Source organism: Saccostrea echinata, unplaced genomic scaffold, assembly GCF_033153115.1.
Source record: "Saccostrea echinata isolate AGI-Se365-2 ecotype Australia unplaced genomic scaffold, CSIRO_AGI_Sech_v1 ptg000016l, whole genome shotgun sequence".
Lineage (NCBI taxonomy): Eukaryota > Metazoa > Mollusca > Bivalvia > Ostreida > Ostreidae > Saccostrea > Saccostrea echinata.
The window spans coordinates 20,758,466-20,779,767 of record NW_026889765.1 but is presented as its reverse complement, the minus strand read 5'-3'; the positions used below and the strand labels follow the sequence as shown (position 1 = coordinate 20,779,767).

General features: G+C 31.7%; 1 long non-coding RNA gene across 2 annotated transcripts; it reads right to left on the bottom strand.

Moving 5' to 3' along the window:
- Positions 1-279: 279 nt before the first annotated feature.
- LOC133188549 (uncharacterized) lies at positions 280-11,158 on the bottom strand. Of its 2 annotated transcripts, XR_009721305.1 has the most exons (4): positions 11,122-11,158; positions 10,458-10,532; positions 6,113-6,506; positions 280-1,870 (listed from the first exon to the last, which is right to left on the bottom strand). It is a non-coding gene; the product is annotated as an uncharacterized LOC133188549 (long non-coding RNA). The 2 variants fall into 2 exon arrangements; XR_009721306.1 differs by lacking the exons at positions 10,458-10,532; positions 11,122-11,158 and adding an exon at positions 7,748-7,782.
- Between the last annotated feature and the right edge of the window lie 10,144 nt (positions 11,159-21,302).

Below are 21,302 nucleotides of genomic sequence, written 5' to 3'. Positions count from 1 at the left end.
AGCCATCACAATCTCAAACTTCACCACACCCCAAGTCATACGTAATTTCATACACAATTCACTAGTTCATCATAAACTCCAAGTTGTAAAGGACGGTGGCAGGGAGAGTGACAAATTTTGGTCCCTAGATTTGGTAGGGCCAGCCTGAGGCATGTTACCAGATATTGCAAATGCAAACAAAGAATCTTTTAAGATATACATAGATATTTGATAAAAATGAATACAAATTTACTTTATTACTTTATTAATTCATTTATATAATGAGAATATTTTAGCACATTGAAGAATACGGGCTAGGCTAGGAGATCAAATATTAAAACAGACTGATATATTTCAATTTTGGACCTCAAACATTACTTCCACTGAGACTTGAAATATAAATAGTAAATAATGCCTATCTCTTTACATAATTTCAAATTTGATTTAAAAAAAAAATGATAAAAAAGAACTTGTAATAAAAAAAAACACCTGACCAGAAGGATCACTTGAATCTTTACAATTAATTTCATTAATAAGTCAACTAATTCTGAACAATATTTGCATATAATATACTGGTTTACACAGATATAGATATGTGCCACACACAACCAAGTACAAATTCAAATTACTTCTCAAATAAGTAAAAACCCTCACAAAGACTTCAAAATGAAAACTGGACCTTTATGACTAGGCTTAATTCATCTTTTTCCATTAAAATCATTTATTATTTTAAAAAATTAAACTCACTTTGTTTCTTCAGAAAAGCTAGGGTGTACTTTTATGATCTTAAAATTATATGAATGAAAATGTAATACACTGAAGATGCCAAAAGCCAAAATGCTTGCCTGAGACATTTTGTGTCTACTGTTCTTAAAAAGATTGTTTTTAAAGATTTTCCCCCTCCATATTCCTATGAAAAAAGTTGACACTTCTATACATGTACAATTTAAACCCTAATTTCAGTCCGTTTCTAACCCCAATGCCCATAAATTAAACAAATTTAAATGTTGACACATAGATACATGCAAAATGAAAACCTTACCTTTAGCCCCAATGTCTATAATTTGAACAAAATTAAATCCATATGATGTTGTAATGTTTGCATATGACTTTGATTTATGTCACCCTGCTAGTTTTTGACTTATACCTATTTTCATGCAAAACATTTAACCCCTTCTGCAGCTCTACCCTCACCTTAGGGGCAATGAAAAAAACTTGAATCTATGCTCATTAAGAAAACTCTTGGATAACATTTGTCTTATATGACCAAATAGATCATAAAATGAAAGTTTTTAAATGTCTTTGACATTATCCCATTTTTCATATTTCTTCATTATCTCCCCTTGGAAAAGGATGCAGCCCTTTATTTGAATAAGCTTTATAACTCCTTTTAAGCTGAGATACATTATACCAAATGTGGTTTACATTGACCAAATGTTAAAAAAAATTAGAAAATGTTAAAAGTTAATGGAGGTAAACACTCAAACATATAAATAATGCATTGTTGGACACCAAAGACTTCTTTTTATCAGAATTGTGCAATTGAACCTTTGCAATTGAGCCTTTGAATCAGGTGAGCTAAATTCCATATCCAGGTTTAGCTATGGACCTTACTGTTAAACCAGGTGTGTTGTATCTCCTTGAAATAATTACACCATATACAAATGTAATTTTAAGGCAGTATGTTTTTAAATGTACTTTTAAAGCTTTAATTCAATTGTCACAGCAGATTTGGTGTAACTTCCAAGAAATATTTTCCGCATTGGCTGGCTCTCTCAGTTGGGCATTCAAGCACTCAAAATGGCTGCATGATTCGATCATTTTTTCTGATGAACACTAGGAATTTTCATTTGTCCTGGTTTTCTTCTTCAGCCCACCATCATGCATGCATCTATATTGAAATTAAATTTAAATGATCATTTAATCAAGCATGTTTTAAAAAAAAACACGTCCAATCATAAAATCCTTCCTGCATATTTATACATTATCATTTTATAAACTGTATGTTGCCCTACAATGTACATGTACTTATAATGTGCTATTTTTGTTTTAAATGTAATCCTTATACATTCTACTGTTATATGTATATGTTAATTGTTATTTGTAAATGAAAATAAATTTCAAAATAACAATCATCCTGATAGTATTGCATAAGCTACTGGCAAGTCACAGTAATCTGGTTCCCAAAGGCTATAATTCTGTCAAAAATCAACAAAGTGTAATGAAATGCAAACTTGATCTGTAACTTATCCAGGTACACTCACATATACTTAAAATCAGCTGAATACACATGTATCTGCGAGTGTTTAGAAAAAAAAAATCCAGAAAACCAAGTGACGAAGACTGACAGACAGACTGATGGACAGATAAGGGGGAAACCTGTACTCCCCTCCGGTGTCACTGGTAGGGGATTAAAATAATTACATACGGTGCGCAAATATTTGAAGACTCTCTAAAACAGTTGTTTATTCATTAATTTAAAAATGAACATCATAAAAATATTGATCTCTAAGTACATGTGTACATGAACATGATGTGTCATATACATGTAGAGCATGTAGAACATGCTTACTAAATAAATTAAAAGGAAAACCCCACTTTTCAGAGCATAGCTGTAAAATAAAACAAAGAAGTGTGGAAAACCAAATGGAACAGACTGACAGTTAGACCGTGAAGGAGAAAACCTATAGTCCCCTCCAGTTTCACCGACAGGGGACTAATAAAATAAGAAGTTTACACCCCCTCAAAAGTTAAAAGACCCAACTTTTTTTTAATTGAGAATTTTTTTTCTAAATAGTGATAATCTTACATTTGGTGATTAAAACAGAATATAAAATTTAAAACTAGATTCACATAAAATTATGATGAATAAAGAGTAAAGAAAACATTTTTTAAACATTAGAAATTTTAATTGATCCTTTTTAGCAAATATTTTTCATCACTTGCATCATTCTTGCTATGGCAGATTAAAATTTGAAGAAAGTAATTATCAAGAATATTAGATGTAAAGGTTGCAGGGGCTTTTTAATGACAATATTGTGTGTAGGAAGTTTTCACATATATACACTGCGCTGTAGAAAGCCTGTCCATTGCTAGAATTCATTCACTATTCAATGTCGCCTGCAGATCGGCACTGAGGGATCACTTTACCAAGCATCTGTCTGTGTCTAGCTGTCCGTCTGTCTGTCACACCCTATATCTCAATTAGAGGTATGGATTTGATATTTTGCACATACATTGCTTGGCACTACAGCTTTTGTAAATTATCATGGAGGTACTGACCTTGTGACCTTGACCTTTAAAATAGTTCATAGTGCTGATATACAACATATATTTGACATTTAAGTGGTAAGTCTATGCTATTTAGCATGTATACTATTTGTCATAAGGCAAAAAATATCAGCATTACAATCCACTTGACCTTGACATTTGACCTTATTTGCAAAAAATATCTTGGGCAGTTAATTAAACTTATGAATATTGAATTTTGAGAGGCAGGGTTTAGATAATTAGCATTAATATATGTTCATGATCTCATGATTATGTACTTTGAAACCGGCTATGATATTCAGTTACCAGACAAACTTTAGTATATTCAAATACTATGAAAATAAATCGTGATGGGTATTTCATAATGGATCATGTAGACTAAGATTTGCAGTAAACACATGGTAAAGATAGACTGAAATCTCTTTTGAATGCTTGTTGGAAACATGTTTAGCTCATGAAAAAGTACTTTGAAACTGTATAATATTCTGATACCACACAAACTTATACATATATTTAAAATACCATAAAAATACATCGGGATCAGTATTCAACAATGGATCGTGAAGACTGACAATGGTTGCAGTAAAGACAGACTGAAATCTTTTGGAGGATTGTTGGAAACAATTAATAAAATGATAAATAGTTATTTCTAATAAATTCAAATTTAAATGTTTATTTGACATGTCTTTGAGGGTTAAGGAACCATATTTTCTTTGATTGTCAGATTCTATTGCAGTCGTATACTTAATCCATGTATGTCTTTTTTTTACAGGCAAATGCATGAACTATCAGTTTATCATACTTTATATATAGTAATTAAGTAAAAAGCTGACCATGCACTCATAGATTTGTTTACACCTGAAATGAAACTACAAAGCAGGTGACACATGTGTTCCTTGAAACATGTACTCTTGTTTAAATATGTTGTCTACATATACACTTAATGTCTTCAGCATATCCCTCTTATCGGTTAAATTTACAAAATTAATTGACATGTCTGCTTTCAACAGATTTTATCTAAAAGTATCTAATGATTTTATTGCAATTATAAATTCATTAAATATATAATTATGTCCTTTATTTGTCGCACATAGTCTTTTAATTAGGGGTGTATTGTTATACCAGTATATGGAGATACCTTTCAACTGAAGTTGGTTTCCAGTTAAAAGCAATAAATTATCTTAACTCTTTTTTTTTAATTTGTCAATTTAAAAATTAGAAAAGAATTCAAGTCATCGTAAAGTACACTGTACTTTACAAAATGTAATTTCTTTTTTTTCGGTTTTTTTTTTTTTTTTTTTTTTGTTTGTTTTTGTTTTGAGATATAGAATTTTGTATTAATTATTTTATAAATTATATTTATAAACAAACCTTATTTCATAATGTTTGAAGAATGCATTTATTCCTAACAATTTTACAGTGAAAACTTTTATGATTTTTTATATTCTACAGTAGAACACGTAGAACAGAAGTAAAAAAAAAGTGATATGCATCAATATTTATCATAAAACACAATTAAGTCAAAATATTGTCATGATTAATTTTTTTTGCATTTCGATACTCATCCCTACTTTTAACTCAATGAATCTTTACTCTAGACTTTGTAATTTTTGAATGAGAAAGCATTTATGAGATTAGATTCAAAGCAAAGCTAGGGGCTGACAACAAAACAAGAGGCCTATGGGCCACAACACTCACCTGAGTCACTTTGGCCCTGCTGTTCTGCAACAGGTTTTCCCCCAATATACATGTATTTCTATGTAAAATTTTGATTGTATTTTGTGGCCCCATCATATATATAGTGGCCATTATTTGTTAAAAAAAAAAATGAATCTACGCTACCAGAGGATGCTTCCACATTAATATGATTTATCATGGCTTTGTTGTTCTTGAGAAGAATTAAGCATTTTAAAGATTTACCCAATATAATCCCTATATTGTGCCCCAGAAAGCTTGCACCTAATTTTCATCTTTTCTAGTCCAATATTTCTTGAGAAGAAGATTTTTAAAATTTTTTCCTATATATTTCAATGTAAAAGTTTGATCCCCTATTGTGTCCCACCCTACCCCCAGGGGACATGTTTTGAACAATTTACATTCTACACTATCTCAGGAAGCTTTCAACTAAATTTTATCTTTACTAGTCCAGTAGTCTTGAGAAGAAGATTTTTAAAGATTTTTTTCCTATATATTTCAATGTAAAACATCCATTCCCTATTGAGGCCTCACCTTATCAGCTTTTCTGCCACAGTGGTTCTTGAGAAGGAGATATCTAAAGATTTTTCCTATAAGTAAGTACGTATTGTGGCCCCATCGTGCCCCCCTCCTCCCCCCCCCCCCCCACCCCCGGTGGCAAGATTTAAATAATTTAGAATCTACACTACCTCAGGAAGCTTCCATATAAGATTCAGCTTTTCTGTCTCATTGCTTCTTGAAAAAAGATGTTTCAATGACCCCATCCTATTTGCATTTTCCTGATGATCTCCCCTTGGAAGGGAAATTGGCCCTTCATTTTAACAATTTAGAATCCCCTTTACCCAAGAATGTTTTGTACTTTGCTTAACTTTGGCCAAGTGGTTCTTGAGAAGAAGTTGAAAATGTGAAAAGTTTACATATGGCAGACAGACATGTGATCAGAAAAGCTCATTTGAGCTTTCATCTCAGGTGAGCTAAAAACTCAAAAAGAGGGAGGGGGTGTAAAGTCATACATGCACCTTGTCCTTTAGCTTTCAGGAAAATTGAAAATATATGTATTTAAAAAAATCAATGAGAGAAACTACATGTAAAAATTAGTTAAAATTAAATGGTAGTAATCATAATTGTTAGGTTATTAACAATCAAGATAAATGTTTAATTCAATTACCAATAAAGAGATCCAAGTTTAAAGCCATATTTCCAAAGGTTGATTCTTTGTCATCAAAACTCCTAAAATCCGTCTTAGTCTTAACTTGCACATCTTCCTTGAATTTTTGACAATCATGATTTTTGTTAATTTTGTCAGTTCAACAGTATTTCCTGACTTTATGGAAGTCTGAAGAAAGTCCTGAGGATTACACTCTACTATTCTCTTTTTTCACACTCCCATGGAATTTATTCTGATTTGTCATATTTGGTTTCTCACAATCCTTAAATCTTTCTAATGTGGCTATACATGCTTCCTTTAAACTTGGTTGATATCATGTGTTCTATAATCCACCACAAGCTGTAGAACAGACGTCCTTCTTCTTACAGGGTTTGTTGCTAAGAAATGTTCATAACTGAAAAGATAAAGTGATTCCCATCTATTAGAATGTTGAAGACCTTTAATGAAATATCAAGATTACAAACAGTATTCAAGCTCAAAAGAGGTGGGATGAGTTATCATGGAGGAATAAGCATCCCCTGTCAACTAGTTACACCTGCTGTGAGCTCCTTGTCATAATAGGGTGAATGGATAAATCTGTAGACACTTCAGTATGAAAATAACAGCCTAACAATTTCTGTATGAAAAACATCAGTAAACACTTGACTTATCTGTAGACTATATTTGTTAACAAGGTCATTGTAACAAACACAGAATTTGCAAAATGTTGGCTATACCTGTATCATCAACTTATTTGCCAATAGCTTGCCTCATTTTAGTTATTGTTTGTACTTGGTACACATGCTCTTGCCCTTTGAATCAAATGGGAGACATAAACTCCATATGCAGGTGATAATGCTACATAAGTAAGAGAAGTTAATAATAGAAAAATTAAAGTTACGTGACTGTTTATCATAAAGTTTAATTGTTACCTTGCCATTAATGTCTTTAGTAAAATATTCAAATATGAAACAGATGTATAAGCCTCTGTGGTGTCTTCAATTTTGAGTTCAAAGAGATATGCATGTGAATGAAAAAAATTAAATATAATGAATAGTGATCAATCTTAGAAAATCTATAAACAATACAAATCTGTGAAGTGCCTGGCAAAAAACAAGGACCCCCTGGAAATTCCACAGGTGGGATCAGGTGTCTAGGAGGAGTAAGCATCCTCTGTTAACCGGTCACACCTGAATAAGTTAATGTAGGAATAAAAATGAATAATTACTATCCATTGATAAAGCATCATCAGTATATCATTATACATAATATATCTAGTAATGTACCGTTAGTGTGTATAGGACAGGAAATACAAAATATAGTTATTTATAAAACACTGTATTTTCAATTTCAGGTCATCATATTAAAAAAAAATCCTATATTTCCAAACATTGAGGAGGACTGGTGGCTTTCATTTGTTTCATTGTATTTAATCATGTAAATAATGTGCCTGACCACAAACATATGGCATGTGGCTTACATGTAATCGTGCTATATTACGCATGCATCAAAATTTAATTCTAATTATTGCTTTGCTTAGTGTTCACACGGAGTTAATGCAAAGAAATTTGATGTGCAGTAAATTAATTTGAATTAACTTATTTGCATTAAATTCTCCATGTGAATGTGGTTCAAATTTAATTTGTATTAACTTACGTTCAATTCGAATTAAACCCTCCTTGTGAAGACGACATAAAATGTACATATCTCATACTGTACACCCTCAACAAAGTTTCACAACCAGTTAATACATATTCTTTTCAGCTGTCAAAATCACATTCGCATGATTAAAATGAAAGTGAATGTTAAGTTGAATACCGATCCCGATTAGACTAAAGACAATTAAAGGACTGTTAAGGACCCTCTATACACTAAATCAAAAATGTTTTTAGTCCAAGATAAATAAATTGAATACTTTATTTGCATGTGTTTTCTCACTTAAATAAACAATGTGTAGAGATTTCTGTTCATCAATACTTTAATGTCTTTGAATATTTTTCTTAGGGTGTAATGTACCCTATGCTGAACATGTTGAAATTCAAGAAAGTAAAGTATAGATCTGATTAGCTCATTATGTATACCTTTATATAATATGATTTTCTTATTCAATTGTTAAGAATGCTTGCATTAACTTAAATTCAATAACAGACTGCTAGGATTTCAATAGATTTATTAAATTTGATTTAGACCCCAGGGTGAATTAGTCTCTATCTCCATAAAATACCATAAAATCAGAGCTCTTTGGTGTACAGTATATTCAAGTGGAATATAATTTAAAATTGACATAGAGTGTAATTGATTTGTATATGAAAACTGAAATTAAAATAATCATGGAGGGTAAAAAATTGGAAGGGGGTTACAATCTTTCAGACTTCTTCTAATTCCATCAAAAAATATATACAGAAAGCTTAATTTATGCAATCTAAGTAATACACAGATGATAATATTTCTTGTTCATTTGAAATTACATATAATATTCTTGGCACACAGACTTGTTCACTATCAACAACATGCTTACCTTTTAAATGAAATTTGGTTAAAGTGGTAACAGATACTCTTTATTAAAAAACTTCTCTTAACATAATTGATCACTCAGGTTTACAGGGTCTGCCAGTCAATCGATATCAAACATTAATTAATAATGATTCCCTCTAAAAGATAATGAGGCCCCTTATATCATGTATATTTTTTGTTGTTATTGTCTTGTCTTTTATTGTCTTGTTTAGTATTTTTAATACACTTACAAACAACTTATTCCTTAACACTAAATAATGATTTAAGTTGACTTCAGTCTGAGTAATTACTGTGCTTTTCCAGTCAATGCACTTAAAAATACTAAATGCATCTGCTGTAAGTTTTACTAGCATTAAGGTGTTGATTATATTCTGTAGAAGCACAAATTTTCGTGGGGATAAAATTTTGTTATTTGTTATCTGAGAAGGTTTTGTGGGCATTAAATTTCGTTGTTACGAATGTAACCCTACTCATTATACTGAAATGTAAAATTTCATGTGGGATTTAATTTCGTTGAATAGATAATGTTAACAATTATGGTTAACAATGAACAACTGTCGAAATAAAGGAATGTTTCTGCTTTAAAAGCATATACATGTATTGTATATATATATATATACATGTATATATATAAAATGTAGCTTCTCTGGCCTTTCTATTGATTATGTAAATAAGTGAGCAGAGTCATCTAGTGTGATTACATTTTTTATTACCTTGAGGGGAAAAATCATAAAACCTGTTGAAATTTTTGATTTTTTTATTCTACCGGTAATTGCTAATAGATCCAGTTTTACATAATACCAATGTTAGCTTCACTAATTTATGCATAATTAATCCCATATTCAAAAAAAACAAAAATGACTTTTCCCTGCGTTTTCCAGTGCCTCATGTTAGAGTGGGAGTGAGTTAAAAAAAAACTGCAAGATTTCAAACAGCTGCAAATCTCTGTTATTTATGTCTCTATGATGTACACCCTTGATGACAGAAAACTTTTGAAGGATTTATAAATATTTGTAAATGTTCAATCATAATTCCATATAACATACTTGTATTCTCTGCATTTGGAAAATCTTAATTTTCATTTATTTTTTTTTTTTAAATCCCTGAATGGAAGTAAATCTCTTCATTTTGAATTTCAGTGGTTGCATTATACCCCAATAAATACATGTATAAGTGTGTATTCCTCCTTCTTTGTTTTTGTTTTTTTGTTTTGTTTTGTTTTGTTTTGTTTTTTTTTTTTGCTGAAAATAAAAGTGTGCACACAATAAAAGAGAATTTATAGTAGTTCGTATTTGTTTAATATATTAATACATTACATGGTATACCCCAATGACAACAATGGCCAATGGTGTAGTATTAATTATCTGTCCTGTTTATTATGGAAAATAGCTAAATAATGAAAATTATTGGTATGACTGTCAGTTTCAAACATCTTTTTTTTTATTTTCCCATTTAAATAATTTTTATTTTACTCTTTATCTGGACTATATGTATCACTGGTGAAGTTCGATCTTTGTCTTTTAAACTGAACCTTTAATTTTTTTATACTGGCACAATTAACTGATAACATACAGACTTAATTTTAAATTTATTAATCCTCCCAAATATTTGCCGGTCTTGGGCCAACAGACTGTCATTAAGGTAAATAAATATTACATGTAAAACACTGATTCATGACTGTAGTATGAAACAATGCAGGAAAAGGTATACAGATCATGCCGATATACACAAACACATTATCATGAACATGAACTCAGATCATTAGAACTTCAGGTAGTGTTTGTTTTTTTCCTGACATGTAGCTTAAATTAATTTTCACTATTAAATGAATATTATATAATTGCATTCATACCATAAACTTCTCCCTGCTGTGTTCTGGGAATCCATGAACATTGATAATTTTCTGATCCGAAATCAATGAATCTACCTGAAATGTATTATAATAATAACATCAGTTTTAAAACATGAATTCCAGGATGATAAATAAATAGGAAAATATTCTTTAATGACTGTAACTTAGTAGAAGTCGCATCATTTTCATGAATCATCACAGTCAGGGACCTATATACTAGTATATAGGTCCCTGTCACAGCTATATTTACATATATTCTCTCAAAATTGTCCCAATGCAATAATGAGTGCATGTCAATAAAATGACAAGTATCAATCTTTAAATTCTCATACTTTGAAATCTTTGTACATTAAAATTAGGGCATGTCACTGTCTAAATGCACAGCATGTCTTTGACATAAATATCAACTTATATTATAAGCTGCACTATATCTTCAGTTTGTCAGGGCTAGAAGATCACGTTGAAGCAGGGACCTATACATGCTTAACAATTATATCATTATGTCCCTGGGAGAAGTAAACAGCTGCCCCCCCCCCCCTCCCCTTTCATAATTTAAATGTGCAGAAATTATTTCTAATATTCACGCCACAGAAGTACATGTGTTTTTTTAGTTGACAGCTTAATGTGTACACAATATTAACAATGATTTTAGCAGCCCACGTACCTATATATAACCCAGGCAGACTGAACGTTTCCCCTGCCCATAACACATGGCGTGACCGACTCTACTTTCGTTTTTAATACGAAACCTTCGAACTTGACATGACACATAAACAAGATGCGAAACGCAAGAAAACATTTAAAATTTTTGACAATATATTTTGCTACACATTGCAAAAGATCAACGTTGATTCAATGAAATTGAAATATTAGATGCAGAAATAGTTTCTCTCCGCGAGTACAACAAATGCCAATACGGAACGTGTTTACCTTCCCAGAGACATACATGTAGATATAGAAAAAAATTCTTTATGTTTTTACTAACATTAATAATAATAACTTTTAGTATATTGGTTTTAACCATTTATACTGCAATCATGCAACGATGCACATTGTAACTATACAGCATATACATGTATACATACCGTAGGAAAAATATTGAGTAGACAATAATGCCGTAATGTCATAATGGACACACATCTTTACTCATTAATTCATAGGCCATATTTAATACATAAAATTTTTGATTTATTTATTAACAGATTTTTTACTTACCTTTTACAAAGTTTACTTCGTCCTCATGTACATGACTAAGTGTGAAACGGGTACTGTATTGTGATGTCATTTACGACGTCATTTGAGTAACGAGCATGCGCACTCGCAATGTGTGTAAGTCTCGCCGAGAAGAAAAAATGATGGATCCGTGGTCATCTTATACACACTCATTACACAGATCTCATGCATCCGGTCAAATTAACACTTCATTTTTTTGAAATGGGATGCATCCTAGGACATTTTCCAGTTGATTTATGATAAAATCCAACTGAACACCACCATTTCGTGTTCATTTGGATTTTTCCGTGTTCATTTAAACGTGTGCCGTCTAAAGCACGTGTCCAATTGACAGGGTTTACAAACACACTCACACACTCACACACACACCCTCACCCCCCCCCCCCATATATATATATATATATATATATATATATATATATATATATATATATATATATATATATATATATATATATATATATATATATATATATATATATATATAAAGTACCTTTGTCAAATGTCATATAATTTTTCTTCGTTTTATTTACAATATTAATCACAACAACTTTTTTCTTCAGATCTGTTTGTTAGATATTTTCAACGTCAATCACAATATGTAGTAACACGGTGCTACGCATGTATACCTGTCAAAATCACTCAATATTGTGAACTTCTGATGGTGCCGAGGAAACATTTCCCAAATGATTTGAAATATTATATTAGTCATTTCTGATTTTAAGTCTTAAACATAAGTCTAAACAATCATCTAAAACTCGACATTGTAAAGGATCCATAGAAGTATAAAATACAACAAAATAGACTGGTACATGAAGCTAAAGTATTTTTGTCTCTTTATCTATTATTTACAACTCTCTCTGACCATTAGAAATTATTAGAGAACTGTTTGTATTATATTTTAAGAAATTCTTGTATAGTTCTCTTATTCAACTGGCCTCTCAAATACATATTTTGCAGTGATTAATCATCATAGGTTAATAGCAAAGGAAAATATTTTTTCCAGTAGACTACAATTTAATAGAGGCCTGCCCAGCACCAGAACACCTGACCAAGTGATCCAGAATCTGGTAAGAATACCCTTTCTTATTACAACTTTTACTGTTTGCCTTGTAGATGCCCAGGAACAGAGAAAAAAAAGATTTTCAAAGAAAAATGCATTTTCACAAAATCTAATTAACAGAGCCTACCCTCACACCAGAACCCCAGACCCTGGGACCTGAATTTTCACCCAGAAAATCCATATATATAAATAACTTCTTGAATTGCATTATTTCAGCTTTGGCAAACATTTCTCTTCTGTGAGTTGTTTTGCAATCAATCTTACTCGAAACAAAGCTTTGAGTTACTTAGTGTTTATTCAGCTCATTTCAAACGCTCAACTGAAGTATGGCGAGGCGAACCGTACGCCCACGAATAGGATGCATTTGACGCAGCCACTGTATTGCCTAAAGTGTTGCTAATGCCGATGGTAACATTACAAATTCGATAATGATTCTAAACCAGTCAAATTTCATTATTTAACATGAACGTATAGTTATCTAAAATATGTACGTACTTTCTGTTGTGCCATAATCTTTAAACTGTATCCTGATACTATGAATACTGAGTAAACTTTCGAGATCTACACGCCACCACGTCACGTGAAGACCTGAGGGTGAAATAGCTTGTGTTCTCGAACACGTCTCCATACTTCCATCAGCTGCATTGCCTGCTTTGTACATATCACAATTCTTCCCTGGGTTACAGACGTATAATAAGTCTTGATCTGCAGAGCGATTAAATGATAATATATCTACAAAAAATGTTAACATATGCTTGAAAATCATTTGACATTCTAAAATCGCTTCTTTTTTTTAATTTGTAGTAAGTTTACAATGCTTTTTGTCATAATATATGATAAGATAAAGTTGAACTCATCTAAAAAATTCGATTTTCAAAACAAAAGTTTACTCTTGTAGTGATATCCTATCTTATTAGAGATTAGAAAATTTTATTTGGATGTATTAAAATAATCTTAACTGTCCCTTTCATCATACCTTTTTTCCCACATATGAAAATTATGTGAAAACATAAAGTTACTTAACAGACAAATATGATTTTTGAGAATTCATGAGGACATGAATACGACGCTTCACGCCTGCATATTTCAAGAAGGGTCTTAGTTTATGTATACCTCATGGATTCTCAACAATAGAGTAAACTGCCCCAACCCACTTTATACCGTATAAATTAGGTAGCTTTTAAATTCATTTCTTAACACAATGGAACTATTCTTACTCATCCCATGTTAGTTCATGAGAACATGAGCATTTTCTAATTTGCAAAGAATCTTAAGGAAAAATATTCTGAAATGTAAATATATGCATGTAAACAACAATAAACATATAATAGGTGTAAATACAAAACACAAAATAACATGTATATCACACAAATAACAAAATGAAAATTATGAAAGGGGGAAAAATAAATAAAAAAGTAAATAGCGAAAAAAATAAATAGCTTTGATACGTTTACAAAGAACTCGACCCACAATATGCCTTATTTGGCCTAGTAAATATGAAAAAAAAAAAAATGAAAAGGGCTTCAGAATATATGTTTTTGATAATTCTCACCCTAGAACATTGACACATTTCACATGTACAATATTTCCGTCAAAACCGGATATTTATTATGTCAAACTAAATTTCCGGTTTTCCGGGAAAATGCCAAATTTTAGACAATTACTCGTGATTTACACATACAGCACACTCGTTACCGCAAAATATTAAAACAGAAAAAGAATAATAACTAGAAACTCATTGCGAGCAATGAGAGGTCTTCCATCCGATTCTGAAAATAAAACGAAAATCCGAGCTGAAAAAGTGATAAAAGAAATTCAGACACTCTGCAGATTTAACCCTGGTCGTCAGCGTGAAAATCCAACGTACTAACAACACTACGAATCCTGGAACATTAACAATTCACTTTTTTGGAACACTTTCTGTCACAACCAGAAGTAACGGCGATACAAGATTTTCTCACGATTCAAATAAACTGATGACTGACTATCAGTCCTGAAAGTTTTAGACTTCAGTCGTTTACTGTTGCCGAGCAGTATTATGAGAACAAATTCTAATTTTGAGGACAGATAGACACGCGAACGGAAGTGAATTTTATAAAAATATCTGACTTTTCTCTAGACATTTGCAGTATCTACAACATACATAAAATTATTTCAAGTACTTTATCGATAAGCAATATTTATGAGAAAGTCAAATATAAAAATAACGTAGTTTATCTCCTAAAACCGGAAGTTGACGTTTTTGTTTCCGATGGAATCTAACATATTTCAAAACGGTGATGAGATGCAATAAAGTGATGCAAGTTTTAATTTAAAAAAGAAAAGTTAAAATTTTTGATTTCTTTGATCACTTCCTGTGACGACGCAGCTAGGTTAAGGACGCCAATGTAAAAAAAGCCTCAATATATTCAGAGAAAATGAAAACAATTTTAATCTTTTTTTAACAGCATTAGTTTTGATTAATGTGAATTGTGGTGTTTGCATTTGTATATATCAGGTCTCTGCTGATTTCGGCCAAAGCGACATCGCTTACATCAGCTGTTTGTCACGTGACAGGTTTAAAATTAGAACATATATGTACTACTACAAAGATCGTAAAAGTTCAACGATACACGAGTATCTTTCCGCTATAAAATTTATTCTGTTTTGTTTAAGACAAATTTCTTAACATGAAAAGTGCTGGGAGCAAATTCCTCATGCTCGGGAAAAGTGTAAAATTTAGCCGTCTTTCTATATACTCCAGGCATAGATGTAATACGCACTGGAATAATGTTACATTACGGAATAAATAAACAATACACAACCAGCTCCCAGCACTTCTCAGAATAGTTGGAATAATAGCTTCACGTGTTTAAAAATTCAGAATTTATAGTGAAGCGGATATCGTTGAACTTTTGATATTTTCGAGGGCTGGACCCCGAATTCTAGCACGATACTGTACAATTGTGTTCCTTACGGCTATATATAAAGTCTACACATTATCAATGAGTTTGACAATTAATTGTGGAATAATATATTTCAGAATATGTATTTATTTTGGACCAATTAAGCTTGCTTTGTATTTATTTTTTATTTTTACAAGCTACGATAATAGATTGATCCACGCCTCAAGTACATAGAAACTGCGTGTCAAACTAAGAAATGACGTCATTTCAGTAAGTATAGCGAGATCAAGCTGGCTTTCATTCTACGAACTCAAACTGCTATTTTGGCAAGATAAGTTGCACATCCATTTATCTGTATAATAATTATGAGAAACGAAAGTATTTTAGTGTGTTTTAAAAAGAACATATAGTATTTATTCATCGAGATTCATTTGAATTGTTTTAAAGTAACGTCATAATAGCTTTCCCGATCCTCTGCATTGGCTGACGTAGATATGGGAGTCCTTAACCTAGCTGCGGACCGGAAATGACGATTGACGCTCTGAACCCAAATAGTTTTGCCTACATTTTAAGGTCTGTTGCTCATATAAGTTTGGTGTCTCAATCTCTTACCGTTTCCGAGATCTTGCTCAGACAACTTCTCATTTTGAGGACAGAAAAACAAAGATATTTGACATAACTCTAGACATTTGCAGTTTGAATAACATATTTCAAATTCATTTCAAATACTACAAAAGACATTAAAAACTACAAAAGATATTTATGGGAAAGAAAAATACTCAAATTATGTAGTTTTTCTCTTGTAACCGGAAGTTGATGTTTTTTGTTTCCGGTGGGACCAACATATTTCGAAACTACTAAAAGAGATGCAATAATGTGATGTAAGTATTGATTTAAAAAAGGAAAGTTGAAATTTTACGATTTCTTTGATCACTTCCATAAGCGATCGGAAGTGCCGACGACGAACGAAAAGTAGCGACCAATCTAGTATCTATCACGAACTATAATCCCCGAAAGTTTCACATTGATATCTCTTGTCGTTCTTGAGATTATCCGCGGACAAAATGTCCTTTTGAAATCAGAAAAATAGTCTGAAACTTGGCACCGGAAGTGAATTTCCAAATTTTCTCTCAGATAGATCAAGTTCAATTTACAACACACTATTCCTGAAAATTTCATGTAAATCCATCAAATAGTCTTTGAGAAATCGCGTGCACAAAATTAGTAAGTGACTTAAAATGAAAAAAGCGAATTTCTAGAGTATGTTTGAATGAACATTAAAACAAATTATATATTTAGTAATCCGATCAGACGCTTTATTATCCCTACTAATACCGAAGAAAAATATTTAAAAACAAATAAGTTGAAAAAAATGATTTTTTAAAGCAACTTCCTGTAGCAATAGGAAGTGACGACGGCGTACGAAAATACGCTTCCAGGAAAGTCTTTATCACAATTTATCATCCCTGAAAGTTTGACATTGACATCTTTAGCCGTTCTTGAGATTATCCCTAGACAAAATTTCAATTTTAAAATCAGGAAATGGTCCATAACTTGGCACCGTATGTGAATTTTGGAATATGCTCCCGGATAAAATAACTTCAGCATACGACACGTTTTTTCTGCAAATTTCATTCCAATCCACCCAAGAGTCTCTGAGAAATCGCGTGCACAAAATTAGAAAGTCAAAAAAATAAGAAGAAGAATAATAACTAGATACTCATTGCGAGCAATGAGAGGTCTTCCGTCCGATTCTGAAAATAAATGCGAAAATTCAAGCTGAAAAAGTGATAAAAGAAATTCAGACACTCTTGTGATTTAATCCTGGTCGTCAGCGTGAAAATCCAACGTGCTAAGCATTAACCATTCACTTTTTTACATCTCTTCCTGTCACGACCGGAAGTGACGGCGATACAAGATTTTCTCACGATTTAGATAAACTGATGACTGACTTTCAGTCCTGAAAGTTTTAGACTTCAGTTGTTTACTTTTGCCAACCAATATTGTGAGAACTAATTCTAATTTTGAGGACAGGTAAACACGCGACCGGAAGTCAAATTTAAAAAAAAAAAATACATTTGCAGTATCAACAATATACATAAAATTTTATCATGTCCTTTATCGATAGGCAATATTTGCGAGAAAGTTAAATATGAAAATAAACGTAGTTTATCTCCTAAAACCTGAAGTTAACGTTTTTGTTTCCGATGGAATCTAACATATTTTAAAAAAGCGAAAGAGATGCAATAGAGTGATGCAAGTTTTAATTAAAAAAAAATAAGATTTTTGATTTCTTTCATCACTTTCTGTGACGACCGGAAGTGACGGCTGACGTTCTGAACCCAAATGGTTTTGCCTACATCTTGAAGTCTGTTGCTCATATTAGTTTGGTGTCTTAATCTTTTACCGTTTTCGAGATCTTGCTTAGACAACTTCTCATATCGAGCACAGAAAAACACGCGACCGGAAGTGAATTTTACAAAGATATTTGACATTACTCTAGACATTTGCAGTATGAATAACATATTCAAAATTCATTCCAAATACTCTACAAAAGATATTAATGGGAAAGAAAAATACTCAAATTATGTGGTTTTTCTCTTATAACCGGAAGTTGACGTTTTTGTTTCCGGTGGGACCAACATATTTCGAAACTACTAAAGAAATGCAATAATATGATATAAGAATTTATTTAACAAAAGAAAGTTGAATTTTTACGATTTCTTTGATCACTTCTGCAAGCGACCGGAAGTGCCAACGACGAAAGAAAAGTAGCGACCCGGCTAGTATTCATCACGAACTATAATCCCTGAAAGTTTCACATTGATATCTCTTGTCGTTCTTGAGATTATCCGCGGACAAAATGTCATTTTGAAATCAGAAAATGGTCTGTAACTTGGCACCGGAAGTGAATTTCCCAATTTTCTCTCAGATAGGTCAAGTTCATGTTACGTCATATCTTTCCTGAAATTTTCATATAAATCCATCCAATAGTCTTTGAGAAATCGCGTGCACAAAATTAGAAAGTCAAAAAAATAATAAAAATAATAATAATAATAACTAGAAACTTGTTGCCATGGCAACAAGAAGGTCTTCCGTCCCTTCTCCGTTATGAGAGAAGTTGATTCCTCACTCATAATACTATCTGTATTACGCTGTACATTCCCTTTAACTCCTTCATAAATTAAATACTATAAAACGTTAATTGTAGGTAAAAATATATTGCGTAATTCGAACAGAAAATTATACCAGATATCTTTTCAAAGATACAGTATTATATTTCAGCTGAAAAAAGTACAAAAAATCCAGACATTCTGGGGATTGAGTCCAGGTCGCCCGCGTGAAAATTGAACGAGCTAACCACTACGCTTGTGGGACCATTTCTTATAAGAATCTCTATTATCTCTAATAAAATCATAAAAAAATATTGAGAGACAAAAAAGTTGAAAAATTCGATTTTTTTAATTCGCTTCCAGTAGCGACCGGAACTATTGACGACCCACAAAAAGACAAATACGCAAATCTAAAAGTCATGTTCTATGCTCTCCAATAAGTCTCCAGTTCATATCTTAAGCCGTTCTTTGGATCTGCAGCGGAAAAAATTCCATTTAAAAATCAGAAAATTGCCCATAACACGGAACCGGAAGTGATTTTTTTCCAAATTTCTTTCAAATATAACAATAACTTTTTAAAACGCATTATCCCTGAAAGTTTGAAAAGCCACTGAATAGTTCTCGAGATATTGCGTGCATAATAGTTGTTTAAAAATATTAAAAATTATTATAATATATCAATTTTCAAACAAATTAAATATTATGTATTCTGAATAGAGTCTCTATTAACCTTACAAATATCATCGAAATATACTGAAAAACAAAAATGTTGAAAAATTCGACTTTTTTAATTCGCTTCCGGTAGCGACCGGAAGTACTGACGACGCACGAAAAGGCGATTCTGGTATTTTAAAAGATATATTCTATAATCTCTAATAAGTCTCCAGTTCATACCTTTAGTCGTTCTTTAGATACGCCGCGGACAAAATTCCATTGAAAAATCAGGAAATTGCCCGTAACATGGAACCGGACGTGAACTTTTCCGAAATTCTATCAAATGTAACGATGGCTTTCTAAAACGCATTATCCTTGAAAGTTTGTCGAAAAATCACTGAATAGTTCTTGAGATATCGCGTGCATAATATTTCTCTAAAAAGTATTAAAAATATTTATAATATATATAATCAAATTTCAAACAAATTATATATTATGCATTCTGAAAAAAGTCTCTGTTAACTCTTACAAATATCATCAAAAAATATTGAAAAACAAAAAAGTTGAAAAATTCCACTTTTTTAATTCGCTTCCGGTAGCGACCGGAAGTACTGACGATGCACGAAAAGGCGATTCTGGTAATTTAGAATTCATGTTCTATAATCTCTAATAAGTCTCCAGTTCATACCCTTAGTCGCTCTTTAGATACGCCGCGGACAAAATTCCATTTAAAAATCAGGAATTTGTCCATAATTTGGAACCGGAAGCGAATTTTCCAAATTTTCTTTGTGATGAATAAAGGTCATATGATAACTCATTTTTTGTGAAGGTTTCATTGAAAACTACTGAACAGTTTTTGAGAAATCGCGTGCACAAAATTTGGTAAAAAAAAAAGAATAATAATAATAAGAAGAAGCAGTAGAATCACTATAAGGTCTTCCGTGAAGACAGAAGACCTTAATAAGAAACAGTAGAATCACTATAGGTCTTCCGTTGAAAACGGAAGACCTAATAATAATAAGAAACAATAGAATCAATATAAGGTGCAGACGGAAGACCTTAATAAGAAACAGTAGAATCACTATAAGGTCTTCCACGAAGACGGAAGACCTTAACTAGATACTTATTGTCAAGGCAATAACAGGTCTTCCGTTTTCTTGATTCTTTTGCCAATTGGTTTGACAAAAAAGCTGAAAATGCAAAAAAAAAAAAAAAAAAAAGAAAAAAAAAAAAGGTTCTTCAAGCAGGGATCGAACTCAAAACCTTTGGTTTGTAAGGCAGGCGCGCTAACCACTAGACCACGCATTCCGATGAAAACGGAAGTAGTAAATTAATTGTTTAGGAATAAATAGGAATAAGAATACGTGTTCTTTTGTTTGTTATGGAATGTAGTAATCAGTATTGAATAGATTGAGAAACACGATTGGTGTATAATGCAAATGCAGATTTTCGGTTAAAAAAATATTTGAGTTTGTCTATATTTGGAATGCATTCGGTTAATCATTCATCGCCTATGATGCATTAGAACTGCAGTGTCGAGACTTGTTTACAAATATATGAAAATGTCGGATCGGGTTCGCATGTGACTGAATATTCTGAAATAATAGGTAAGATTAAAATAAGCATCTCTGTGTGGAATGAATTAAATGTAAGTAGCATAAATTAAAATTTCAGATATGCAATTTAGGAAGAAAAATGTGTCAATGAGAGCGTGAAAATTTATTTGCTAGAAAAAATCGCTGTTTTCGACATTCATTCGATTAATATTAATTCTAAATAAAATTGTAATAAATTCCACGTACTAGAGAAATTAAGAATGCTTGGTATTAAAATATCATATTACATGTATATCTAGAGAATCGACTGCTATTCATAACAACTGAAGAAATATCCGAGA